General features: G+C 37.7%; 1 protein-coding gene across 2 annotated transcripts in view; it reads right to left on the bottom strand.

The window, feature by feature from the left end:
* erg (ETS transcription factor ERG) overlaps window positions 1–7,970 on the bottom strand; it is a 30,992-nt gene extending 23,022 nt beyond the window's left edge. For both annotated transcript variants that reach the window (XM_048181411.1, XM_048181414.1), the window contains exon 1: window positions 7,798–7,970. The gene's annotated coding sequence lies outside the window, so the exon portion shown is untranslated. The remainder of the gene's footprint in view (window positions 1–7,797) is intronic.
* Window positions 7,971–10,960: the final 2,990 nt, after the last annotated feature.

The raw sequence follows: 10,960 nt of genomic DNA, 5'->3' as shown, positions 1-10,960 counted from the left end.
AGTTTCAGTTAACTATAATAACTAATGTTTCACAAAATCGAATCACAAATAAAAAAATTAAAAATATTTCCTTTTTTTTGTCAGCAACACAACTCTGCGTGACATTCGTTAGTGGATCACAAGACACATTTGTTGATATTTCTGAAACGTTTCGAGCATCAAGACATGCAGATAAATCCACAAACAGCTGGACTCCTCCCACCGTCCACTCAAGCCAATCAGATTACGGCCACATTATTCTAGCTTCAAAAGATCATGTTTTATTTTATAATCAGTAATAATAACTTTCTACATTAGCTCAAATAGGAACAAGTGTAGGGTCCATAGTAAAAGATGTGTAAAAATTGGATTTTGTTAGATGTTAGACACCATACTTATATTTTTATTAGGGATGCACGACACATCAGCCACAATATCGGTATCGGCCTATATAGGTTGATTTTTAATGTTAATGTTATCGGCCTGATAAGAAAATTTGTCCGATATATTAAAGCCGATAAATAATGGATTATTTCCTTCAGCTGAGACACTTCAGATGCGCACTGATCATAATGATGGTTATGAAATATGATTGAAATCACTTCAAAACGGAAAATACAGTTGCAGCGCAAATCTGTCATTATTTTATAATGAGAACATTATAATCGTGTGTTTGGGACATGACTTATAATAGGGAGACTTTTGTTTTTGTAATCAGGCTCTCAGAAATGATATACAAATTTGGATTTAGATTTATCGGCCAATTTATCGGTTATCGGCTTTCAAAAATAAAGAATTATCGGTATTGGCCAAAATTTTCATATCGGTGCATCCATTATATTTACTTGTGTATTCGTTTAATTTTTTGCGAATCTCTACATTTATTTGTACAGAAATATGCTAATCTAACTCCCTCTGGTGATGTATGCTGCTCTTCTCCAATCATGTAGTAGTTTGCATAAACCCCGCCTCTTTCTTACAATCCGCATTCATTTTTAAGAGCCACACCCACATCTCAACATCCAATCGACAGGAGGTGCACAAAACCAAGCCCCGCCCTACATTATTTCTTTTGAACGCCACAATCAGTGTTGCCAAGTCTGCGGTTTTCCTTACTACTTTAACGCTGTTTCCGCGGGTTGAAGCGACCCCAAATAACATGATATTTAGCCCCTGGAATGTGAATTTTACCAGGGGAACCATGCCAAAAACGCGGATTTTACAACCCGGAACACAATTTATTACCCCCCGACCCCCCTGACCCCCAATTGGGTGGGTTTTGTTGTAAAAACCTGCCAACCCTGGCTATAATAAGGAAGTAAAGATCTGTCGTGGTCAGTGTTGGGGTCGGGGTCAGGGTGGGGGAAATAAAATGGGAATTTGGGGAAAAAATAAAAAAATAACCACTAGATATTGAGTCCCGCTCCACTTTGACCCCGGAGCGACGGATGGTCCCGCCCTGCGGCTCCTGAGCACGTGACGAGGCTCGCGGCCTGTAAAACACACACGCCTCAGCAGAGAGGGACTCTAAAATTAGTTTTCACTGCCTATAACAGCAGATTTACTGGCCGCTTTAATTGGCAGTCTGCAGCACGCGGACACAAAACAACAGCACTGGACGAGGACGGCTCGCGTGAACGCGCGCATTAATGCGCACACATGCTTTCAATCAGGCCGTGCTGCGCGCGCCAGCGCTCGGTTTACCGCTTCATTCCTGTCCTCCGCCGCGCGCGCCTGCAGCTCATTCCTGGCTTTATCCGGTAGCTGTTAGCATTCACATGTGTCAGGGTGTGTTCCACAGAAATGCACAACAACCAACACACAGAACGATCAAGAAATGATCCTGCATCATTCACTCCCAACACCAGACAAGTCACGCTTCATTTCCATAATGCTTTAGACAAAAACACATTTCACTAACATGCTATTTCTCAATGTTCTTTAAATGTTTTTTCTTGGTTATATGAACGTTAAGGGAACATTCCATTGTATCATTCTTCAAACATTATGGGAATGTTACTTTTGAATGTTCTGAAACAATTAGAAACATTTAAAAATGTTAGACAAATGTCCAACTGAAACGATTCAGAAATAAAATTATGTTTTGAGAACATTATTAATGACCAGATGACTTTGAACGAACATTCTTTTAATGTTACTGGAAGAACGTTTGTTCATAACGTTGAGAGAACCTTGCCAGAACGTTCCGTGTTAGCTGTGAAAGCAGCCTCACAGTAATAAACAGGAAATTAATAGAATCAATTATGCAAAATTCATCAGTTATGAAACAAATTCAGTTTCAGATTTTTGATACCAAATATCAAATATAGATTTTTATAAACACTTTTGAGAGCAAGTTAATGTGCCTCAACTTCACCATTTTCAGTGGATATTTGGTACTCAGAGAGTTATGATTTATGCATTTCTTTTTATAGAGGGAAACAATATATTTCTATCTTAAACATTACTCTTTAATAAATAGACATTCCTCTTTAAGTGTCATCTGTGTGCAAAGTGACCCACATTTGGTTTTCGATCACTGAAAATGAGTAAAATTCAACAATTTGAATATGGAGATTCTCATATCTATGGGACTGAACTATATAGTTTACTCAGCCTTATCTCCAATCTCCGGGATAATGAAATCAACAGGATTTCAAAAGATTTACACATTAAAAACACACTTTCTTAAAGAAGCCAAAGTCAGCATGCGCACTATTAAGAAGTGCTGCTTTTGACACTAGATCACAAATCTAAAAAGAGAAGGATATTGCTTTGAGTTCAAATATCTTGAACACTGTAGTAGTTAATGAAGAGATTCTAGATCACAAGTTCAATATGGAGTACAGGCTAGGATGCTTTTCACAACTTTGGAAAAGGAGTATTTATGCTACGCACACAGCTCTATATTTCCTCGCGCCCAGAAACCTACAAATTCACAAAACTAACAGAATGCATAGCTGACATTAAAAACTGGATGACAAGAAATTTCTTATTATTAAATTCAGAAAAAACTGATATCCTAATCTTTGGACCAAAAACTTCCTCACGAAAAAACCTTGAATACTCTCTAACACTTGACGGGTGCTCCATTAAATCTTCGTCCTCAGTTAGGAACTTGGGTGTGCTCTTCGATACCAATCTTTCATTTGAAAGTCATGTTTCTAGTATCTGTAAAACCGCCTTCTTCCATCTAAAAAATATATCTAAATTACGACATATGCTCTCAATGACAAATGCGGAACAGTTGGTTCATGCATTCATGACCTCAAGACTAGATTACTGTAACGCTCTACTGGGTGGTTGTTCTGCTCGGCTTTTAAACAGACTACAGTTGGTCCAAAATGCGGCAGCTAGAGTTCTTACTAGAACCAGAAAGTATGACCATATTAGCCCAGTTCAGTCAACATTACATTGGCTCCCTATTAAACATCGTATAGATTTTAAAAACCTACACTTATAAATTTGGTTTCTGACCACTGATAGTCCTTCACGTTTATTGTGATCTCAGAATTCAGGCCAGTTGATAATACCCAGAATATCAAAATCAACTGAAGGCGGCAGATCCTTTTCCTATTTAGCACCTAAACTCTGGAACAATCTTCCTAGCATTGTTCGGGAAGCAGACACACTCTGTCAGTTTAAATCTAGACTAAAAACACATCTCTTTGCTCTTGCATACACATAACACATTATCAATACATTAACATTTTTCAAATCCGTTAAAGGATTGTTACGCTGCAATAATTAGGTCGGCCGGAACCGAGAACATTTCCTATAACACTAGATATACCTGTACATCAGAATAAGAATGGCATCTACGCTAATATCTGTCTCTCTGCTTATCCTGAGGTTTTCCGGGTGCTGGATCCAGGCCGTATCCAGATCAGATGGAGAACCTGTGTCTGGACCTGACTACAACGTAGCCCAGGAGACAATGGGCCTACAGATCCAGTTCTGGCCGCATCTATAATTCAGATTTTTAAATCTCCGTATCCGCTTACATATATTTATATATAATCTATTTTTAATCTCTATAATAAAAATGTATAATTCAGATTTTGATCTCCATATCCATTTACATATATATATATATCTTCCAAGGGTTTTTTCCCTCCTAGGACTTTTTTCCCACTAGGGGGTTTTTCCACCCCTGGGAGTCAGCCGACATTGGCTTAATGTAGCACCATCATATGTTACATATTACCACGCTTGCTTGTACAGCTTATTTTTAACCACTTCCCTTTTTTCTGTGCTTCTAATATGTAAAGCTGCTTTGAAACAATTACAAATTGTAAAAGCGCTATATAAATAAATTTGACTTGACTTGATACTCCCTAAAGAGACTCAAACTGACCCTACAAGTCATTTTTACACCCCTGTAATTCGGCTCCAAATCGCAGGTGAAAATGGTCATTTTGACCCGTCATCTACAAAACATGGATTACTCAGTAAATATACATCTGTGACATTTAATATTTTGGCTTTCACCACTATTTGTGTTTGTCTTTCTACAGAAAAAACATTAACAAAATCTAAAATTTAACCCGGGGAAGATCCGAAATTTGGTTGATTTGAGACAGAATGAGCCAATAGTGTCATTATTCAGATCAAGTCAGTTCAGCTTTTGTTCTCATCTAATTCAATCAAATCGATAATATCACTGAATATTAAGTGTCTTTCAAAGCTCAACAAATCAAGACAAACGAAGCAGATATTATGAAGAACACTGAAGAATCAGGAGGACAAACTAACAAACCGATATGTGTTTACAGTAAACATTATCAATGGAATAAAAAAATTCACACAGTGAAAGTCAAAGCGCTCTAAAACAACTCTGGACTTTCAAAGAAATCAAATATCATACAGGTTAGGAACGACACGAGGGAGAGTAAATGATGACAGATGATCATTTTTATCCTTCATTATATCAGCAGTGTGTCAATAACCAACAGAACGAGGAATAATGATGTTAAATGTTAGAACTGACTGCAGAATAAAGATGATGTTTGTCATTATTAGCTCTGATGTATTTGATTTATTACTGTCAGTTTGTTGAGGTCCTCTCGTGACGTTCGATGCTCGAAGATGTTCTGCATGTAACAGAGACTCAAACTGAGCCCACAAGAGGAGCTTCACACACTCTTCATCTCTGAAGTCTTTCAGTCTTTCTACTTCAAAATGTCACATTAATTCAGTGTGTTACTTGCTAATTTCTGTGATTATCTGAGAAATTTACTAGCAGATTCTGAGAGCAAGTTGTTTGACAGTAAATCGTGAGATTCACTTCAAACTAAATAAAAACTGGTGGTTTTGCAGTTCCAATACATTGATATAATCAAGTAAAAAATGGAGGGAAAAAATAGGAAAATGGTCAAACAACCAACTTTAAAATTTTCAGACCACTTGAGACGGGCCCTATTATGTAGTCTACGGACGTCTCCTGGTTTATTGTGACAAAAACAGGTTTATAAGAACAAGACTGTGTCAGATGTGACGCTCAAACACAATCACGGCTCTTTGAGAGAAAATTGCAAACGAAAGCACGTTCGGTGATTCGTTTGCAAACGGCGTGAAGCCAAATACTGCAGCCGGCAAATCAGTCTCTGTGCGAGAGAATTATTCATATCACACGGAGAAAATATGGAGAGGAAATAGATCAAATATTTTATTTCAGCATCCTCCCTGTTTCAGATTAGCCTGATTTACAGACAAAGAGAGAGAGAGAGAGACAGACGCTCTGAATCTGCAGCTCCACGACTCATAAATCACACAGAATCAGCCACATCACCAATGAAACCATCTGATTCACTCCTGAGCCAATAAACGACGAGACTGAAATGATTCACTGCAGCTTTTCCTGCTCATTTATCCTCTAAACCACACCGAAATCAACCTCTGCTCACTCAAACCGCTCTGATATTATTGTTGTCCACTATGTTAAATATTATATTTCTAATAATGCTGCAGTGAGACTGACGCACACTCACACTTCACAGACGCCAGAAAAATATGGGAAATACCGAGACATAGTTCAGGACAAATGAACTTCACATTTCACACACTGAAGAGTGAACAACAACTGAACACACATTAGTTTCAGCAACACAGTGTGATTTTTTTGGAGTGACAAGGATCAAGTATAATTTTTTCAATTTCATTTTTTCAAGGGCACATTAAAAATTACAGTAAAGACGATTATAATGTTACACTCTAAAAAAATCCCAGTGATTGTGTTGTTTTGACCCAGCGGTTGGGTTAAATGTTTGACCCAACCTGCTGGCAGTTTTATTTAACCCAACTATTGTTTAAAAATGACTGTATGTCTGGATTAAAATGAACCCAAAATATGTTGGAAATTAAAAATCAGACACATAATTACTAGAGGCAACAATAATAATCAAAAGGTGAACATTTATTAATAAGCAATTTAAAAAATGTTTATTGTTTAATTATTATTCATTAAACTTATTAATAAATGTTAATTTCCAACATACTTTGGGTTCATTTTAAGCAAGCAATACAGTAATTTTTAAACAATAATTGAGTTAAATAAAACTGGGTTTGTCCATATTTAACCCAACTTGGGTTGTTCTTTTGAACTTTAGCGTTCTCAGATCGTTCTGGCAAGGTTCTCTCAACGTTATGAACAAACGTTCTCTTCCAGTAACGTTAATAGAACGTTTGTTCAGAGTTATCTGGTCTTTAATAATGCTCTCAAAACATTACTTACACAATTTATTTCTGAAATGTTTTAGTTGGACGTTTGTCTTACGTTTTTTAAATGTTGTTTCAGAACATTCAAAAGTAACGTTCCCATAATGTTTGAAGAATGATACAACGGAATGTTCCCTTAACGTTCATATAACCAAGAAAAAACGTTTTTGAAACATTTTAAAACTGGTCGTTCAGAGAAAATTCAGAAATAACAATTTTGCGAATTAATGGGAACGTCAGCATAATATAATTTAGTTTAGCTGGGAAGAATCCTGAAATAAAATGTATCAGTTTCCACAAAAATATGAACTGTTTCAACATTGATAATAATCATAAATGTTTCTTGAGCATCAAATCATCATATCAGAATGATTTCTGAAGGATCATGTGACACTGAAGACTGGAGTAATGATGCTGAAAATTCAGCTTTGATCACAGGAATAAATTACACTTTACTGTATATTCACATAGAAAACAGCTGATTTACACTGGAATAATATTTCACTGTATTTTTAATCAAATAAATGCAGCTTTGGAGACTCTTTCAGAAAGTTCCAGTCTGTTCCACACACTGTTACACACTCATCCTCCTCAGAAACACACACATCTGCTCCCTGAGGACTGAGTTCAGCTTCTGCTTTTTCCATCACTGGACAGACTGAGAGCTTCATTCATCCACTCACAGGTCATAATTCTGATATTAAGCCACATACTGAAGCGATATCTGTGTGTTCAGAGCATCACTTGACCCTTGACCTCCCTGACCTCAGGTCAGTGTTCAGGCTGTCATGATGCGTCAGTCTTTGTGCTTTCAGAGAGCTTTGGTTCAGTATTAATCCAGCAGACAGTCGCAGTCCTGAGACTTTCATTCACTCGTTTATCTTTAATAACGTCGTATCATCAATACAGTGACGTCACAGCGATTCATTTATCTTTTCTGATCTCGCCCAGACTCATAAACACACGCAAAAACACCAAATGAGACGTTTTTCAGAGGATTGTGAGCGGAGAAGTTTAGACTCGCGCACACAGGCTGAAGTTTGTTGACACGAACATCAGAACAATCATAATCCAGCACACTTAACCCCGTCAGGAACTCACCATGAGGATGAGGATGAGGATGAGGATCTCTCAGCATGTCATCGGCTGGGTTTAGTGGAGTTAGTGATGATAGTCTGAGCTGAAGCGCGTCTGGAGGGAACGGAGGCAGGCTGCGTGTCAAACTCTGCTCTGCTGCCTACACGGACAGCACGCGTCACGTGTTCGTACTACGTACTGAGTACTGCTGTCAGTCAAGCAGCGCGATTAGTTTGGAGACGCATACAATTTATTACTTTATTCGTTTAGATTTGTAAATCAATTTGGTTTATGTTTATGGAATTTTATAATTATAATATAGTATTATTATAATCTTATATTACAATATAATTTTATTATATTATTATAATATTATAATACATTTAAAATAAAATGTTCTATATTAAATATATAGGATTTTACGATATTATATATAATATATGGTATAATACTCATAACCATCCCAGCTAACAGGGAACATTCTGGCAAGGTTATGCACAAACATTCTTCCAGAAACGTTGATAGAACATTTATTTAAAGCTATCTCAAAACATTTGTGCAAAAATGTTATTTATACATCGCTAATGGAATGTTTTTACCTGGAATATTTTTGTTTGATGTTCATCTACATTTTTTAAATGTTACTACTTGTTTCAGAACATTCAGAGAATGCATAACCCAAATGGGAATGTTAGCAACACATACTTGGAACATAATTTTTGTTAGCTGGGATACTAGTATAATTGTATACCATTTTAAAAAGCTTTAAATCAGAACAGCTTGTACACTAAAAACCGCTGGGTTAAAAATAACCCAAGTTAGTTTAAAAATGGACAAACCAAGTGATCCAGCGATTTTTGATCCAGCATTTGGGTTGTTTTGATCCAGAGTTTTGGGTTGTTTTGATCCAGCGATTGGGTTGTTTTGATCCAGCGATTGGGTTGTTTTAACCCAGCATTTGGGTTGTTTTGACCCAGAGTTTTGGGTTGTTTTGATCCAGCGTTTGGGTTGTTTTGACCCAGCAACTGGGTTGTTTTAACACAGCGATTGGGTTGTTTTGATCCAGCTATTGGGTTGTTGTAGCCCAGCGATTAGGTTGTTTTAACCCAGCGATTGGGTTGTTTTAACCCAGCATTTGGGTTGTTTTGACCCAGAGTTTTGGGTTGTTTTGATCCAGCGATTGGGTTGTTTTGATCCAGCGATTAGATTGTTTTTATCCAGCGATTGGGTTGTTTTGATCCAGCGATTGGGTTGTTTTGATCCAGCGATTAGATTGTTTTTATCCAGCAATTGGGTTGTTTTAACCCAGCATTTGGGTTGTTTTGACCCAGAGTTTTGGGTTGTTTTGATCCAGCGATTGGGTTGTTTTGATCCAGCGATTAGATTGTTTTTATCCAGCGATTGGGTTGTTTTGATCCAGCGATTGGGTTGTTTTGATCCAGCGATTAGATTGTTTTTATCCAGCAATTGGGTTGTTTTAACCCAGCATTTGGGTTGTTTTGACCCAGAGTTTTGGGTTGTTTTGATCCAGCGATTGGGTTGTTTTGATCCAGCGATTAGATTGTTTTTATCCAGCGATTGGGTTGTTTTGATCCAGCGATTGGGTTGTTTTGATCCAGCGATTAGATTGTTTTATCCAGCAATTGGGTTGTTTTAACCCAGCATTTGGGTTGTTTTGACCCAGAGTTTTGGGTTGTTTTTATCCAGCAATTGGGTTGTTTTAACCCAGCATTTCGGTTGTTTTGACCCAGAGTTTTGGGTTGTTTTATCCAGCGATTAGGTTGTTTTAACCCAGCATTTGGGTTGTTTTGACCCAGAGTTTTGGGTTGTTTTTATCCAGCGATTAGGTTGTTTTAACCCAGCGATTGGGTTGTTTTAACCCAGCATTTGGGTTGTTTTGACCCAGAGTTTTGGGTTGTTTTGATCCAGCGATTGGGTTGTTTTGATCCAGCGATTAGATTGTTTTTATCCAGCGATTGGGTTGTTTTGATCCAGCGATTGGGTTGTTTTGATCCAGCGATTAGATTGTTTTTATCCAGCAATTGGGTTGTTTTAACCTAGCATTTGGGTTGTTTTGACCCAGAGTTTTGGGTTGTTTTGATCCAGCGATTGGGTTGTTTTGATCCAGCGATTAGATTGTTTTTATCCAGCGATTGGGTTGTTTTGATCCAGCGATTGGGTTGTTTTGATCCAGCGATTAGATTGTTTTTATCCAGCAATTGGGTTGTTTTAACCCAGCATTTGGGTTGTTTTGACCCAGAGTTTTGGGTTGTTTTGATCCAGCGATTGGGTTGTTTTGATCCAGCGATTAGATTGTTTTTATCCAGCTATTGGGTTGTATTAACCCAGCGTTTGGGTTGTTTTAACACAGCGATTGGGTTGTATTGATCCAGCTATTGGGTTGTATTAACCCAGCGTTTGGTTTATGATCCAGTGATTGGGTTGTTTTGACCCAGCGATTAGGTTGTTTTAACCCAGTGTTTGGGTTGTTTTGATCCAGCGATTGGGTTGTTTTAACCCAGTGTTTGGGTTGTTTTGATCCAGCGATTGGGTTGTTTTAACCCAGCATTTGGGTTGTTTTGACCCAGAGTTTTGGGTTGTTTTGATCCAGCGATTGGGTTGTTTTGATCCAGCGATTAGATTGTTTTTATCCAGCGATTGGGTTGTTTTGATCCAGCGATTGGGTTGTTTTGATCCAGCGATTAGATTGTTTTTATCCAGCAATTGGGTTGTTTTAACCCAGCATTTGGGTTGTTTTGACCCAGAGTTTTGGGTTGTTTTGATCCAGCGATTAGGTTGTTTTGATCCAGCGATTAGATTGTTTTTATCCAGCGATTGGGTTGTTTTGATCCAGCGATTGGGTTGTTTTGATCCAGCGATTAGATTGTTTTTATCCAGCAATTGGGTTGTTTTAACCCAGCATTTGGGTTGTTTTGACCCAGAGTTTTGGGTTGTTTTTATCCAGCAATTGGGTTGTTTTAACCCAGCATTTCGGTTGTTTTGACCCAGAGTTTTGGGTTGTTTTTATCCAGCGATTAGGTTGTTTTAACCCAGCATTTGGGTTGTTTTGACCCAGAGTTTTGGGTTGTTTTTATCCAGCGATTAGGTTGTTTTAACCCAGCGATTGGGTTGTTTTAACCCAGCATTTGGGTTGTTTTGACCCAGAGTTTTGGGTTGTTTTGATCCA

The sequence above is a fragment of the Megalobrama amblycephala genome, linkage group LG2 (assembly GCF_018812025.1).
Source record: "Megalobrama amblycephala isolate DHTTF-2021 linkage group LG2, ASM1881202v1, whole genome shotgun sequence".
Classification (NCBI taxonomy): domain Eukaryota; kingdom Metazoa; phylum Chordata; class Actinopteri; order Cypriniformes; family Xenocyprididae; genus Megalobrama; species Megalobrama amblycephala.
Note: the sequence above shows the minus strand (reverse complement) of the source record. Positions and strands in the feature narration are given on the sequence as shown.